The following is a 16,660-nucleotide window of genomic DNA, read 5'->3' on the forward strand; positions in this document are numbered from 1 at the left end:
GAAGTTTTGGCTATTTTCTGGAATTTCCTATATAAAAATAAATCCAGAAAAAGAATAAATGCGTCAGCACTACGTCACTGTGACGTCAGCGAGTCAAAGGCGCCAGGGCCAGTCAAACCTGACTGGTGGGCCCTGTCTGTCAGCGACTTAACTAATTAAAATTAGTTAACACTAATCCTAAACTAATTAACAGGTCGGCCCCACCTGTCATAGGCTCAGGGGGGGAAGTCAACCTGGGCCCATGCGTCAGTCCACGGTCAAAAAGTGGTCAAGTCACCGGCGGCTTGATGCCGACGACGACCGACGCGGCGGCCGGAGTTCGGGCCTCGATGGAAAACATGCTAGGTTGCACAACAGGACATGGGGGTGGCTGCGTTCGACTCGTGGGGATGTACTGAGTGCAGTGGTGAGCTCGGGTGCAAGCTTGCACGGCCGTGGCCACGGTGGCGACATGGCCGGCGGCGAGGAGCTATCGGCTCCGATGGCCATGGTGGTTAGAGGACACGGACGGCGCAGGGAGAGGGGGAAACGGTGGCGGAGCTCACAACGATCACGAAGAGGGGCTCGGCTTGCTTGGAGACAGCTTGGCGATGGCGAATCCGTCGATGGAGGCCGGCAGCCGTGCTCGGGGAAGACGACTCATGGAGGCGATGTGGGGCTCCCGTGGTGGCGTGGCTCGGGGTGGAAGGAAGAGGGGGTCGAGGCGGAGCCTCTGAGCCGGTCAGAGAAGCGAGGGAGAGGCGGTGGCCGCGGTGGTGCTTGTCGGCGGCGACGGCTGCGCTTGGCAGGGGATGGGGAGAGAGCCAGAGGGGGGGAGAGGGGCACCAGGAGAGTGGGGAAAGTGAGAGGGGGACGAGGGGGAGTGCGTGGCACTCGTAGATGGCGTCCTGGGCGTCGGCAGGAGCAGGAGGTGGCCGGCGTGTGGCTGCGGGCGCCGGCCACGCGCCTCTCGCCCTCCTGGCGAGAGGAGGAGGATGACTGGCGGGAGCTAGTGGGCTGGGCCGAGCTGGGCCAGGCCAGGCGACAGGTAAGTCTAACTCTCTCTCTCTCTCTTTATGTTTTGCTTTTATTTATTTCCTGCTATGTGTATTGAAATAGAATAAATACTATTTCATTTCCAAAAACTCTGGAAATATTCAGAGGCACATTTGGGAATATTCTCAACTGCCTAAAAATGCTTCCAAGATTATTTGAGCACTTTAAAATATTTATAGCATTTAAAATGCCCAAATTCAAATACTTATGGCTTGTTCAAAAATCCAGAATGGCTCCATAAATTGCAAGACCATTTTTGGCAGAGGTTTTAGTCAAGACCAAAAATGGTGGGCTTTTATGAAGGGCATTTTGGGTTCATTGAAATTCCAATTGTTGGAATTTAGCATTTTCAGGGGGTGTTGGGGTTGATTAGCCCCCATTTCAAGTTCAAAAAAAATTTAAACATGATGCACATGTTCATCCAATCCTAATGCATGACTAAAAGCAGGGATGTGACAAACATACACTTCTTCTTCAATCTTGCCATTGAGAAAAGCACTCTTCACATCCATTTGATACAGGAGGATGTTGTGATGGTTGGCATAGGCTAGCAGAATGCGAATGGCTTCAAGCCTAGCCACCGGAGCGAATGTTTCATCGAAGTCAATTCCTTCAACTTGAGTATATCCTTGAGCAATGAGACGTGCCTTGTTTCTTACAACTTGACCATGCTCATCTTGTTTGTTGCGATAGATCCATTTTGTGCCAATGATATTGTGCTTGCGAGGATCAGGACGCTTGACCAATTCCCATACATTGTTCGGCTCGAACTGCTGAAGCTCTTCTTGCATAGCTTGAATCCATTCAGGTTCCATGAAGGCTTCAGCAACTTTCTTGGGTTCAGAGATGGACACAAATGCAAAGTTCCCACAGAAATTCGCTAGTTGTGTAGCTCTTGAATGAGTAAGGGGACCAGGTGCATTGATGCTATCAATTATCTTCTCGATCTGTACTTCATTTGCAACACGATGATGAACTGGACGAAGATTTTGCTCTTGCTGATCATTGTCTTCGTCATGGCACGATTTGCGAATCTTTTGAAGACATCCTGCACTTCAGTCTTGTAGAGAATTATATGCACCCAGGTATATCTAGAGTAATCATCAACAATAACGAAGCCATAGAGACAAGCAGTGGTAGTAAGGGTGGAGTAATGAGCAGAGCTGAATAGGTCCATGTGAAGCAGCTCGAAGGGACGTGATGTAGTCATGATTGTCTTTGAAGGATGCTTGGCCCTAGTCATCTTCCCGGCTTCACAGGCACCACACAGATGATCCTTTTTGAACTTGACGCCCTCAATGCCTACGACATGCTTCTTCTTCGCGAGAGCGTACAAGTTTCTCATGCCAGCATGCCCTAGCCTCCGATGCCAGAGCCAGCACTCTGAAGCTTTTGCTAGAAGAAATACTGCCAACTGTGGTCCTACTGAGAAATCTACCATGTACATAACACCTTTTTGGTACCCTTCAAAGACTAGAGACTTGTCAGATTCCATTAGAACAAGGCAACGATATTTTCCAAATATCACAATCATGTTCAAGTCACAAAGCATTGAGAAAGACATTAAGTTGAAACCAAGGGATTCAACAAGCATCACTTTATCCATGTGCTGATCCTTTGAGATTGCAACTCTACCTAGACCCAATACCTTGCTTTTACCAGTGCCAGCAAATGTGATATGACTCTTGTTAGATGGACGTAAGGTTGAGTCCATGAGAAGACTACGGTCGCCAGTCATGTGGTTAGTGCATCCACTACCAATAATCCATTCTGAAGTAGCTGGTGTCATACCCTACAGTGTAGTTAGGGGGATAGGCTTCACGAAGAGTATTGTGAAGCATAAACATTTGACGTGCAAGTGGATTATGAAAGCTCAGATGCAGGTTAGGACTGATGGGATGAATGGCAAGCGACTCAGGAATGAAATACATAATAAGACCATTTGGGCATTTTATCTTGCGCCCCACAAGATGTTTTAGGTCCCCAGCAATAGCATCTACGCCTTTGATTTCCGGCTAGAGACCTTTCCCTACAAAAGAGAGTTAAGTTTTCTTAACCGCGCACATCTTCAGGGGTGGCTTCGAAGCAATGAGTCTAAGTGCAGCATCTAAGAACTTTGGCTTTGGAGCCCTAGCAAATAGTCTTGCAGGAGGTGAAAAATACTCATGGCGGTTTGATGAAACACGCTCATATTCATAGTCCTGAGTATGGTTTCCCTGCAAAACATTTATGTTAGGGTGACTCTAGTGAGTCCTCTGTCTGTATGAAGTCTTTGGACCATGTGAAGCCTTTGGTCTGGGGTTTGTCTTCATCCCAGGTGGTGTCATGATGACATTCACTTGAAGATTTTCAAGACAACTCTTGGGCACCCAGATATTCTTCAAAGGTGGTCCATTCCTGCAGTTAGTACCAATATACCTGGCAAACAATTCACCATTCTGATTCTTAAACAGTTTATAGTTTGCATCAAAGGATTCATCAATGATAATCGGGTTAGCACAAGTGAAGCCAGATAAGGTAGATGGATCCCCTGAAGGTCCCTTTGCAGCAACCCATGTGGTTTTGGGGTACTGCTCAGGCTTCCAGTAAGAACCATCAACATTCATTTTCCTTTCGAACCCAACACCCTCTTTCCTAGGGTTTCGGTTCAGAATCTGTTTCTTGAGGACATCACATAGTGTCTGATGCCCTTTGAGACTTTTGTACATTCCTGTCTCAAGCAATGTCTTCAACCTGGCATTCTCATCAGCAATAGTAGTGGTATCCTCAGCAGAGGGGTTAGTTACCACATCAGCAGTTGAGGATATTGCAATAGTAGTAGCAGTAGAACATCCAACAACATAAGTAGCGTTATCACTCTCAAGGCATTTTAGACATGGTGGTTCAAATCCCTCCTGAGCGAGACTGATTTGTTGAGCGCGAAGTGACTCATTCTCTTTTTGAAGATCTTCATGAGCCGCTCTCAAGTTCTCAAGTTCTTGCTTCCTTTGAAGATAATCGTAGGAGAGGTTTTCATGAGTAGTTGAGAGCGTTTCATGACGACTTTCAAGTTCTTTGTACTTAACATGAAGATTTTTAATGTCTTCAATTAAGGACCGAGTTCGAGTCATTTCCACGTCCAACAGGTCATTTCTTTTGTCTAACATTTTTTGAATATGTTCCATAGCAGTCTGTTGCTGTGTTGTAATTTTAGCAAGTGTTTTGTAGCTAGGATTATATTTACATTCAGAGTCATCTTCACTAGATGTTTGATAGTGAGCATCGCGTGATTTTACCTTGGCACCACGTGCCATGAAGCAGTAGGTGGGAGCAGAGTCATCCTCGTTAGCATCAGCGTTGGTGAAGAGGCCATCGTCTTCAGTATCGAAGATGGACTTGGTGATGTATGCTGAAGCTAAAGCCAGGCTTTCCACGCCTGAATCAGATTCCTCTTCAGACTCCATCTCCACCTCCTCAGATGCAGACTCCTCTTCTGAATCCATTTCCTTGCCAACAAACACACGACCCTTGCTAGATGAGCTCTTCTTGTGTGATGAAGACTTCGACGAAGACTTGGAAGAATTTGAAGATTTCTTCTTCTTCTTCTTGTCATCAGAATCATATTCCTTGCTCTTCTTCTTCTTCTTCTTCTTCTTGTTCTTCTTATTCTTGTTCCCATTGTCCCATTGAGGACATTAAGAGATGTAGTGACCAGGTTTCTTGCACTTGTGGCACGTTCTTTTCTTGTAGTCATGGGAGGAAGCTTTATCATTTCTTGAGGTGGATCTTGAAGACTGTCTGGAGCCTTTCTTCCTGGTGAACCTTTGGAATTTCTTCACAAGCATGGCAAGTTCCTTTCCAATGTCTTCAGGATCCTCAAAACTGCTGTCAGATTCTTCTTCAGATGAGGAAACAACCTTTGCCTTCAAAGCGCAAGCTCGACCATAGTTGGGACCATAGATATCTCGTTTCTCAGATAGCTGGAACTCATGTGTGTTGAGCCTTTCAAGTATGTCAGACGGATCGAGAGTCTTGAAGTTAGGGCATTCTTGAATCATCAGGGCCAGGGTGTCAAATGAGCTGTCGAGTGATCTCAAGAGTGTCTTGACGATTTCATGCTTGGTGATCTTAGTGGCGCCGAGTGCATGAAGCTCATTTGTGATGTTAGTGAGGCGATCAAACGTTAGCTGAACATTCTCATTGTCATTTCTCTTGAAGCGGATGAAGAGATTGCGAAGAACACTGATCCTTGAGTCTCTCTAGGTTGAGACGCCTTCAATAACCTTGCAGAGCCAGTCCCAGACTAGCTTTGCAGTTTCCAGAGCACTCACACGGCCATACTGTCCTTTGGTCAGATGACCACAGATGATGTTCTTGGCAGTAGAATCCAGTTGAATGAACTTCTTGACATAAGCTGGGGTGACGCCTTCAACGGCCTTGGGAACTGTTGGATCATGGGTCCTGGCAAAACTCTTAAGGTTCGAACACTGGGGTGTGCGAGAAGATTTCCCCCTACCGATCCGCGTCCTAACTCGGCTAAGGTCTTACGAACTAACTTGACGAACTCACAACACAAGGGACACAAGATTTATACTGGTTTGGGCCACCGTTGTGGTGTAATACCCTACTCCAGTGTGGTGGTGGTGGATTTCCTCTTGGGCTGAGGATGAACAGTACACGGGGAAGAACAACCTCTTGAGGTTGAGGTGTTCTTGTGCTTGGCGAACTTGTGTGTGGCCCTGGTGGTGTGGATCCTGTCCAAGATGAGATATCCTCCCACTACGATGGTGGCTAGTCCTATTCATAGAGGCCCTGGTCCTCTCCCAAAATATTGAGCGGGAAGGGAGCTAACAACGGCCAATTTGAAAGGGGATAGTTAGTACAGCTTATCCTGAAAAAAGTGGTCTTCACGTGCAAAAGGCTCTGGTGGTGACGCCGCCTTGGGCTCCATGTTGACCTCCGTCTTGCCGTCCTTCTGGTCATGGTCTTGTTGCACCGATATGGAAACATTTTCTGGATGCCTCGGTACTCCGTGCCTGCGCTTGCCCCCTTAGCACCAAAGAGGAAACAAGGACGTTGCGTGCGCTGGCGCCCGCCTAGTCTTGATCATCATGGCTCATGTTACGAGAACCTCACGAGGTTTGCCTGTCCTTGAACTCTTCGCCCCTCGCGAGCCTGCCTGGCGAGGCTGCTCCTGAGGAGGTCTTGCATCGTCTGCTTTGCGAGGCTTGGCCCCTCGCGAAGGTCTTGAATGCCTTGTTGATGAAGACGGGCCGTACAGGCCTGCTAGCAAAGCCACGCCGTGGGCCGCAGGCAGGCAAGTCTGGGGACCCCCGTTCCCAGAATGCCGACAGTAGCCCCCAGGCCCAAGGCGCGCCAGGGCATGGCTTCGAGGCGAAGCCAAGGGTCAAGTGCGAAGCGCCGCGGGTCCAATAGCATGCGGCCTTGGTCGACGCGTGGCGGTTGATTAGTCGTGGGCATCTCCGCTTCCCCATGCTGCCTCGACAACTGCCCGACTTGACAAGTCCCTGCGACATGCAAGGAAAACCATCATTACCTGCGATCGTGGGGGGTGCTGGTTGGCCTTCTCCTGGTATAAATGGGAGGGGGGCGCAGCCCCCATCACCCATCTTTCCTCTGCCTCTCCCACTTCATCTCCTTCCTAGCTCCACTCCTTGCTTGTGCAGACATAGCACCGATCCGGAGGTTCTCGGCAGCAGAGAAGGGCAAGGCTCCCCTCAATGAGCCAGAGCTGCTCCCGCCGAAGAACAGGAGGTCTCATCGCCGCGAGATGGTCGTGAGGCTGGCGGTGTTGCGGCCTTTGTATGAGAGGCCGCCTCCTGGGTACCCATTTCCCTTGTACGCTCACGCCGACGATTCCGGAGGGAGGAGCGGTGAGCAGCGCCGACCATGCTAGGGCCCTGGTCGCCGTGCCACGGAGGCGCACGCCGTCGCCCCAGGGGTCCATGCTGTGGATCCTCGCGCGAGTTCGTGCTGTGGGCGGCGATGCCCCCGAGCACTTGGATTCGCGAGCTTTGGCTGCAACACACCGGCTGCGACGCCCTAGCGACTAGAGCGGAGATTGGTGCTGTCGGTGTCAAAACCGGCGGATCTCGGGTAGGGGGTCCCGAACTGTGCGTCTAGGCCGGATGGTAACAGGAGGCAAGGGACACGAAGTTTTACCCAGGTTCAGGCCCTCTCGATGGAGGTAAAACCCTACGTCCTGCTTGATTAATATTGATGATATGGGTAGTACAAGAGTAGATCTACCACGAGATCAGAGAAGCTAAACCCTAGAAGCTAGCCTATGGTATGATTGTTGTTGTGTATGTTGTCCTACGGACTAAAACCCTCCTGTTTATATAGACACCAGAGAGGGTTAGGGTTACACAAAGTCGGTTACAATGGTAGGAGATCTGCATATCCGTATCGCCAAGCTTGCCTTCCACGCCAAGGAAAGTCCCTTCCGGACACGGGACGAAGTCTTCAATCTTGTATCTTCATAGTCGAGGAGTCCGGCTAAAGGTATAGTCTGGCCATCCGGACACCCCGTAATCCAGGACTCCCTCAGTAGCCCCTGAACCAGGCTTCAAAGACGATGAGTCCGGCGCGCAGATTGTCTTCGGCATTGCAAGGCGGGTTCCTCCTCCAAGTACTTCATAGATGATTTTGAACACAAAGATAGTGTCCGGCTTTGTAAAATAAGTTTCCACATATTTCCATAGAGAGAATAATATTTACACAAATCTAATCTGCTGACGTATTCCGTAGTGTGACACACCACGGCCAAGCCTTTATCCGAGTCGTTTCATTATCCCACCTCAGCGCGTCATGCGAGGCGGTTTCCTTGGCACATCTTGTTAAAGCAGAGATCGTGTCTCCTTATTCCGGGATTCTCATCAATACGGGCGTGGGTAACCCAACCGCTTCTAGGACACCAAAATTATAGGCAAGTCCAAACGGACACGGAGAGGACGCTTGATATTCACCCTCTTTATAAAGGGGACAAGGCATTTATTTTTCCCTCCCGTGCTCAATCGAATCCATCCCCCACCTCAAGCTCAAACACCCGAAGTTCAGGTCAGGTGCTCCGAACCTTCAGTCATGTCCGGATCTAGCCTTCAAGGCCGATGGGTGCCTTCCTTCGTCACGGAAGAAGACATCAAAAAGTTGAGGGAGGCCAGATATCTGACCGCCGAGATTTTGCATCGGCTGCCTCCCCGAGGGCAGGCTATCCCCACCCCTCAACCCAACGAGAACGTCGTGTTCATCTCCCACTTCCTCCGAGGTCTAGGCCTTGCTCTGGATCCTTTCGTCAGGGGTTTGATGTTTTATTACGGGCTAGACTTCCATGATCTAGCTCCGGACTCCTTTCTTCATATCACGACATTTATTGTCGTGTGCGAGGCCTTCCTCCGGGTTACCCCTCACTTTGGCCTGTGGCTCAAGACCTTTGAAGTAAAGCCGAAGATGATCGAGGGGCAACATGCAGTGTGTGGAGATGCCTTAATACGCAAGATGACTGGAGCTCCGTGGCCCAAAGGTTCCATACCAGAGGTGTCTGAATGAGTGGTTCTACATTACGGCTCCTAGAAGTGCCAAGTGGGCGGCCGCCCCTGTTTTCCGCTCGGGCCCTCCACCACAACTGATGTCATGGATCAGCAGAGGTCTGAGCTGGGGTCCAGCCAAGGATGTGCCTATACTGCAAAGCCGCATTCGAGATATCTTCAATGGAGATTTCAGTTTGGTTGCGGTAATACAAGTTATGCTGGTTCGTCAAGTCCAGCCTTGCAAACGCCGGCCTCTTCGACTGTGGGAGTTCAATCCCGAGGGACCGTGTGTCATTCAAAATTTTCTCGGCCTGATGCACGAGGAGACATACAAGTCATTCTTTGGACCTTGGGTGGAGTGTCCGGAAATTACCGAGGACGTGGGCCTGCGTAGTAACCGCGCCGCCGAACAGGTAAGGTATCTTCCGGCCGAACATACTATCTCTCCTTTGTTACGAAGTTATTTCTGAGAGTTTGCTTTTTGACCAGGACTGGCTAGCAAAGGCGAAGTTGATTCGGTGTTCGGCCCCCCTCCCTGAGGGTTTGGAAAATCCGGTATTGGAAAAGATGCTCCAGACCGCACCTTGACCGGAGCCCTTGAAGGAAGATAGTGTGGAGGATAATACGGGCGGACGCGGGCCCCCAATGCTGCCCATTCTAACCGAGGGAGCGAGCGTCTCCATGAAGGAAGATGACCAGAAGAGGAAAAGGACTGCACCCGGAGATTCGGAAGCCGAAGCTTCCAAATGGGAGAAGAAGTCTCCCATAGAGGGTCCTACCTTGGGGGGCGCTGTTGCGCACAAAGTCCGCGGGGGGATCAATTCTCCCGTGAGTCGTAAGTGACCCGAAATACTTTAATAGTACAGATATGCCATCTTTTTCTTCTGAGAGAATAACCACCACATATATTTTTGCAGTTCGGGCCTTAGCCCCTCTCAAATGAGCTCGTCTTCGGGGGATCTTCCTCCAGAGATGATGGAGAGCAAAACGCCTCCTCCAGACTCCTCCGCTTTGGAAGCGGGCGACCCTGAAGTGTCGTCGCGGAGGGCCTTTCCGAGTCCGGTGAGGCCGGAAGATAATCCCATTGACCTCCGAATCTCCCAGTGTCCAGCTCCCGAAGAGAGCAAACAAAAGAGTTCGGCACCGTCTAGTGTGCGATCGAATGTTCTGAGGGAGTTGGTGGGGCGAGCGGCCATCTGAGACGAACACCGTGTGCTGATGAATACGGTGATGGAGAGAATATCGTCCGCCGAAAGCGGATTGCATGAAGCTTTTATGAGTCTACTAACAGGCTTTGAGGTACGTAAAAGAATGTATGATAGTCCTGCACATGCTAGGTGTGCCCTGTGTAGATAGTAGCCCCTGAGACTCTGGTTGTCGTCGGAAACGATGATGAACAGAGGATCATATTCCCAGGTAATAACCATACTACCTCTATGTGCAGGTGATGGAAGCTCCGGTGGCTAGCTGGACTAGGGAGTTTGCCCATTTAGAATGACAGTTGGATGCGGCAGATGCCGACATCGAGCTTGTTAACAAAAGGCTTGACGAGGCATAGGGTAAGTGTCATTATCCGGTAAACGCCACAATAGGAAGAGCAGCATGATGCCAGCATCTTTAATATGTTGTGACTGCAGATGGACCTGCCACTGTTGAAGCCTTGCGGGCAGAACTTGCCCGAGCCAAGGAACAAGCGAGGTTGGGTAATGCGGCTGCTTTGAAGGCCGCCGAAGAGTTGCAAGCCGAGAAGGCCGCGCATGGCGAGAGCCGAGACAAGATGGCCAAGATGGCCATAGAATTAAAAGCCGCCGCCGACCGTTGCCGGGTTCTTGAAATGGAAAACCAAGCGAAGGCATCGGACCGTGAGAAGGCTGCTGTGACGAGAAAGGACCTCCTCTCTGCTATGAGGGCAAAGAAGGAGGAGCTGCGGGAAGCCGGGGATAATGTAGCTGGGAAATCCTTTATGTTGCAGAGGAAGTTCGGAGATCCACGGTATGCCCCTCTGGATCGGCTGTGGAGTTCGGAGGATGTATATATGGATTTGGCTGCGAGCGCTGCCGATGCGGCCAAGTATTTCTAGGGTTAGACGGACCGTGAAGTAGACCAGTTGTTTTGGAGACAACTCCATTCTCCCGAGCATCCGCTTTCATTGACTGACCAATTAGCCGAATGGGCCGAACTAAATAGGTTGTTCGGACTCTCCATGAGGTCTGTTGTGGATCAGCTATGGCCGGAAAGGTCAAAACCGAACAGCTATTTTAGCTTGGTGCAGCAGTTCCTTGACGTGGTGTCGCGCATTAATGCGATGAAGAGGTCGGCGTGCATAGAGGGCGCACAGATGGCCTTTTCCCGTGTTAAAGCATACTGGGCGGAGATGGATGCTACCACTGTTGCAGCGCGGGATTCGGCCATAGGTCGAAAGGCTGCTGAGCACTACTTTGAAGAAGTTCTTGAGGGTTCCCGTTTGATAGAGACCCAGTGCTCAAAAAATATTATGTTTGAGTGACATGTAATCTCATTGTAAGCGAAATGCTTTGATAAATTTTTATAAGGCTATTTTTATACTTTTGCCTGAAAGTAATATGATGCCTCCTGGGCGGCTGTTTATGTATACATGTGTATAACCTGAAAGATTGCAGTCGTCGGCTTCAAGCCCCTCGCATATAATGCGGAGGTGCTCGCAAAAACATGCGCTCACACTTAACCCAGCATCTTGGTCCTATTAAGGAGGTGATAGCAGAGCGAGCGAGGCAACCGGACTATAATGTTTTAGCACTTTCACTTAGCCATAGGAGTTTGACAGTGGAACTACTAGATAGCCCCTGGTGGCTCCGCACTCTCCCGGTTCCGGGGTGCGTACATGCCTGGCCGGAAAACGGCCCTTCGTTAAGGTGGAGGAATTCTGACATTCCCACAGGTCATCGAGTAGTTGACCAGTCTCACGCTATATCATGACAGTCAGTTTTCGGCTTTCTCTACTGAGGTGCTCGTCCGGATGAACCCGTGCACAATCGCAGTAGTTCTCCTGGTGCTACCTTAGCCGGTAAAGCGGGACGTAAGGCACCAAAACATAGGAGCCGGGAAAACCCAACATTTGACCAAAGACAATGATTCAGAGCTGATGCATATAGGGCCAAACTCGCGACGCCGAACACTCCCTAAGGTATTCGGTCTTTGTGGTATAAACCGGGCCTAAATAATGGCCTTTGTAAGAAGCCCCTTGTGTCCAAGTACGTGCATTGTTCTGGCGTGGCCACATGCCAAGACGTCAGCATCCTTCTCATCGGTGGATATGTATCAACAAGAGTCAGTAAAAAAGGTTTACGCAGGGTCTTAATCTAAAAAGAATCCTTGGAGCGGGTCCCTGCTGCACGTATGCACCCGTGTCTCTGTTGTGCCGTATCCTGGACGGGTGTAGCACGATGATCGTCTGTAAAAGAGAGGAAGTTAAGTGAAAAAGTTGTCGTACAAAGAGATAGTTTTTAAAGAAACCATATATAATTCAAGATGATAAGAAATTGCCACTTGTGTGCGCGCGTTGAGCCCCTTATATTGACAAATAGGGGTGTGACCATTTATTCGGATGTTTGTTTTGTTGCATTGTATGCTGGGGCGCGCTTGCGTGGTCCATAGATGGATCTTGTTGCACCGTCCTTTGGGTGCGAGCCCTCGCATGGGTCGCGTGTTGTATTGTGAGCAGCGTTGTGTGCCGCTCTGTGTTGGTAGAGGGGTCGTCCATCCGACCAGGTGGCTGCTTTGATATTTGGTTGTGGGGGGTCTGAGGCCTCCTCATTGAATTCGGGTAGCAGCTTCTGCTTTGGGTAGCTCTTGGAGGGGCGATTGTCGCCGTACCTTGCTGCTGTGTTGAGTATTTTACAACACCTGATTTGGAGTGTGTCTTGCGCAGCCTTGAGCCTTTGCTTCTGCTTTTTCAGACTCCTTGCGGTGGCAACAAGCCTTTTACGGGCAGTCTGCTGCTCCGAGTGCCTGTCCGGCGTTATGTCTCCGGACCATTTATCCTTGATAGGATTTGTTTGTTCAGTTTGATTATCCGGATTGCCGCTGTCCGGCAGCGGTTCGCCCTGCTCCAGCGCTGGGTCTGTGTGATCGCTATTTCTGTCGAGGCGGGATTTGGGGCGGCGCTTGCGTCGCCGCTTTGACTGCTTTTTGAGGGAACAAGCCTTCGGTGCGTCCTTCCGTGCCTCGTCGTCATCTTTTGGTGCGTCCACCATGTATACGTCATATGACGAGGTGGTGTTCCAGGGCCCAATAGGCGCTCATTCTTCATCGTCTCCTTCATCAGCGTCCATACCGTCAATGTCTTCGGAGTCGAAGTCGAGCATGTCGGTTAAATCATCGACGGCGGCTACAAAGTGGGTGGTGGGTGGGCTTTGAATTTCTTCATCGTCCGTATCCCAATCTCGCTGACCATAGTCCGGCCAGGGCTCTCCTGATAAAGAGAGAGACTTTAGTGATTTCATAATATCGCCAAAGGGCGAGTGCTGAAAGATGTCCGCGGCAGTAAACTCCATGATCGGCGCCAAATCGGATTCGATCGGCAGAGGCGCGAATGGTTCGGAGTCCGGCTCCTTGGAATCACGAGTCTCGCAGAATGCGGGGCTGGTGTTTGGCTCGATCGCCGCTAGGATCGCAGCCCCCGAGGCGGCGTCCATCCACCCATCCTTGATCAGCGCAGTTGGCTCCGAATTAAGGGTCAAAGCCAATGCGGGTGCGGCCTTCAGGGCACTGTTAGGCGGCAGAGCTAGATCATCCTCGTCGTAGCAGTGTGGCGCGCTCGACAGTGGCTCGAATCCGTCGAAGATCAAGTCCCCACGGATGTCAGCCATGTAGTTTAAACTTCCAAATCTGACCTGACGGCCAAGGGCATAGCTTTCGATCTGCTCCAGATGGCCAAGTGAATTGGCCCGCAGTGCGAAGCCGCCGAAGATGAAGATCTGTCCGGGGAGGGAGGTCTCACCCTGGACTGCATCGCCATTGATGATCGTAGGAGCCATCAAGCCTGACGGCGACGATACAGAGGAACTCTCAATGAAAGCACCAATGTCGGTGTCAAAACCGGCGGATCTCGGGTAGGGGGTCCCGAACCGTGCGTCTAGGCTGGATGGTAACAGGAGGCAAGGGACACGAAGTTTTACCCAGGTTTGGGCCCTCTCGATGGAGGTAAAACCCTACGTCCTGCTTGATTAATATTGATGATATGGGTAGTACAAGAGTAGATCTACCACGAGATCGGAGAGGCTAAACCCTAGAAGCTAGCCTATGGTATGATTGTTGTTGTGTATGTTGTCCTACGGACTAAAACCCTCGGGTTTATATAGACACCGGAGAGGGTTAGGGTTACACAAAGTCGGTTACAATGGTAGGAGATCTGCATATCCGTATCGCCAAGCTTGCCTTCCACGCCAAGGAAAGTCCCTTCCGGACATGGGACAAAGTCTTCAATCTTGTATCTTCATAGTCCAGGAGTCCGGCTAAAGGTATAGTGCGGCCATCCGGACACCCCCTAATCCAGGACTCCGTCAGGTGCTATTGCCTCCGGGAAGATCTTCGTGACCCGAGGCTGGGGTGAGATTGCCTGAGTTTGCCGCGCGAAGGGCACCCTCTTCGACGAGGAAGGCCGCCGCCTGGAGTGCTGCCCTGAAGGAGGTCGCCAGGACGACGCTGCAGCGGGCGCTGGGCCCACCGTAGGCCTCGCCTGCAGCTCCTCCAGCGACAACGGTGACTCCTAGTGGTCCAGCGACTCTCCTGATCTCATGGAATCTCCGGAGAGGAACGACGATAGCTACGTGCCCCCGAGCTCCCGCCAAGCCCGGAGCAGGGCTACGGTGTCCAGCCGCCGTCGCTGCTGATCTGGATGGGGTTGGCGCCGGCCTCACGTGGCCCACTGTTGATGATGGCGTCAGCGACATCTGGTGCATGTAGATAGAACTCCTAGGAATTCTTTCCCTTTTGTTCCCTGTGAGGAATCAAGAAATGAACCCCGTGGGGGCATGTAAAGCGTCTGTAATGCCTTTTGTCAACATAGCCCTCATTATGAAGATTTGCGTGTGCATATCCTGCTGAGGCTTGGCCTCCCCTTTCCAATCCTTCGGCGACTTGGTGCTCTACGCTGACAGGTCTCGGTCCCCAGGTAGGCTACAGCCGTCGCTGGTATGGCAGGTCGCGTGCCGTGGTCAAGGCCAGGAAGTGAGCGGCCCGAGTTCCAGTAAGAGCTCCTAAGGCGCGATGCTCAAGAGGTCCCCTTTAGCGTGCAAGCAGCTGTCTTAGGATGGGAAAGGAAGAAAACATTGTCGCAGCAAGGCAGCGAAGGGAGTGAGCGAGGGTCTCGTGCCGTAGCAACTGGTGGATCCAGAGCGAGAACTTATCTTGGTTGTCTGGGGTCGGCTCCTCGAGTCGTGCCGAACTCGTATGTCGGACACCGTGGAGTAGCTAGGTCAGGCCTGTGCGGGCCTCCCCCTCCCCTCCATGTTCTTCTTGGCGCTCTGTGTCCTTAGGTCCCAGCCCTTGAACGAGCTCAGCCGCTGCTGGTACGCCAGGCGCGATGCTCAGGAGCCCCCCTTTTAACGCCCAAGCGAATCGCATGAGAGAAGAGGGAGAGTCCACGGTACCGCCTGCTGTGGCCCTCAGGAAGTTCCTACAAGTTACCGCGAGGAAGGGCACCGGTCGCCGTGGTGATTGCTAATTTGCTTCTGGTCCGTGAGAGGGGACTCCCTACCGCGGAGAGCCCCCGGGGTGTGTACAGTCCCGCCCTGACACGTGGCATGCACGGTAGGGCTAGACGAGGTGTACCTGGGCACTCGTGAGCCAGCGCAGGACTCACGAGGCCCAACCTCAAGGCAGGTTGCGCCTGGTCTTGGTTCTTGTTCGCTGTCATGGTCCTGCGAGGTGGTTAGACAACGCGAAGGGTCCTGAAGAAAGACGGGCGGTGCGCGACTCCCATGGTGGGTGGCGATCAAGTAGGTGATAGTCATAGATAGATTAAGCATGAAAGGCAACCTAGCTCAGGTAAATGCACAACCATATGCGCCACTAGGTCCGGCCCGAGCAGCTTGGGGATGATGTAGCCCGAGGGGCGCCCCCAGCAAGGTAAGCTAAAGACATAAAAGGAAAGATACATGCCACAGGGACGGACCCACGCGGCCTGGGAATGATGCAGCCCTGGGGGGGCTCCCAGCTGAATGAACTTGGAAAATGTCACCTGGTTCTGTTGATGAAGGAGAGTTGGGGGCAGCTGAAGGTATGCGGCAAAGGGGCTACTCCTCATGAGCCACCAGGACCCTGAGCCTCGGGTGGCTCTGGGGGTCCAGAGGGGTTCCTTGAGGACTGTCTTCATCTCCGTCAGCACAACATGGTGCCTGGCCTCCTGAGCCGCCAGGATGCTCCGCAGGTTGCGCTGATAGGCGGTTGCCACGCTCGGCAGGCCAAAAGGCATCCGAACATAGCTTTGAGGTGGGCCCTCACAGCGTCCCTCGCGCGAAGGCCAGAAAAGCTCCTGATAGGCGGCCCGGTTGAGCACTAGGACGTCGACGCAGATGCGCAGCCCAGCATCCTCGCCTGGATGGGGAGCTGCGCCTGGTGAGCGGCGGTCACCGTGCATGGCCCTTGCGTCTTGCAGTTCCTGAGTGGTCTTGGTGATGAACTCCTGAACGGTGGGCACTCCTTGCCCTATGTTCTTTTGAGGGAAACATGTCGCAAAGCACACCTCCAAGTGGTGCCCAAGCGCCTCCCTCGTGATGTTGGCAAAGTCTGAGGCCCTCTAGAAGAGAGCCCCCGAGCCCTGCCCGAGAGGGGCGCTGGGCGTGCTTTCCTATGCGATGGAGGGAGGCGCCCCAGGCGCGGGCGCCAATCCTGACGAGGCGCCGCCTGCCTGAGGCCCTGCATGGCGCAACTGCTTCTTCTTCTTGGGGGTGGCCTCAGGAGGGCGCTCGCCCTGGCTGTCGAGGTCGTCGATTGCTGCAGCTTGGAAGGGACGCTCAAGGGAGTACACCGCGTATCTTTCCTCGCACGGGATTGTGATGATTCCGTCGCTTCCCGGCATCTTGAGGACATTGTAGCCGTGAAGGGTCACCGCCATG

The sequence above is a fragment of the Triticum urartu genome, chromosome 3A, assembly GCF_056163025.1.
Source record: "Triticum urartu cultivar PI428250 chromosome 3A, HENAU_Tu73, whole genome shotgun sequence".
Classification (NCBI taxonomy): domain Eukaryota; kingdom Viridiplantae; phylum Streptophyta; class Magnoliopsida; order Poales; family Poaceae; genus Triticum; species Triticum urartu.